The 240-nt window shown below is 28.3% G+C and overlaps 1 protein-coding gene across 1 annotated transcript in view; it reads left to right on the forward strand.

Moving 5' to 3' along the window:
• Positions 1 to 240, forward strand: part of LOC106870313 (E3 ubiquitin-protein ligase MIB1) — a 16,639-nt gene that overhangs the window by 10,822 nt on the left and 5,577 nt on the right. The gene's annotated exons all lie outside the window — the stretch shown is intronic.

A 240-nucleotide genomic window follows, 5' to 3' on the forward strand; every position in this document is an offset into this window, starting at 1 on the left:
ATATATATATATATATATATACAGATATGTTTCTTAGGCATTGTTCTGTTTTAGAGTTTTGACCTGTTTTGTTGCATATTGTTCACCCATACAAGAAGCATGACAAATGTACTCTGTCTGTCCATGCATACAATTCAAAAATCAAATATCTAAATATAGAGCACTTGTTAAACAAATAAGATTTTGTTCAGAGGAAATTAGCTCAATACTAGAATTGAAGTATATTTCTGGAACATAATG

The sequence above is a fragment of the Octopus bimaculoides genome, chromosome 30, assembly GCF_001194135.2.
Source record: "Octopus bimaculoides isolate UCB-OBI-ISO-001 chromosome 30, ASM119413v2, whole genome shotgun sequence".
In the NCBI taxonomy this organism is placed as follows: Eukaryota; Metazoa; Mollusca; class Cephalopoda; order Octopoda; family Octopodidae; genus Octopus; species Octopus bimaculoides.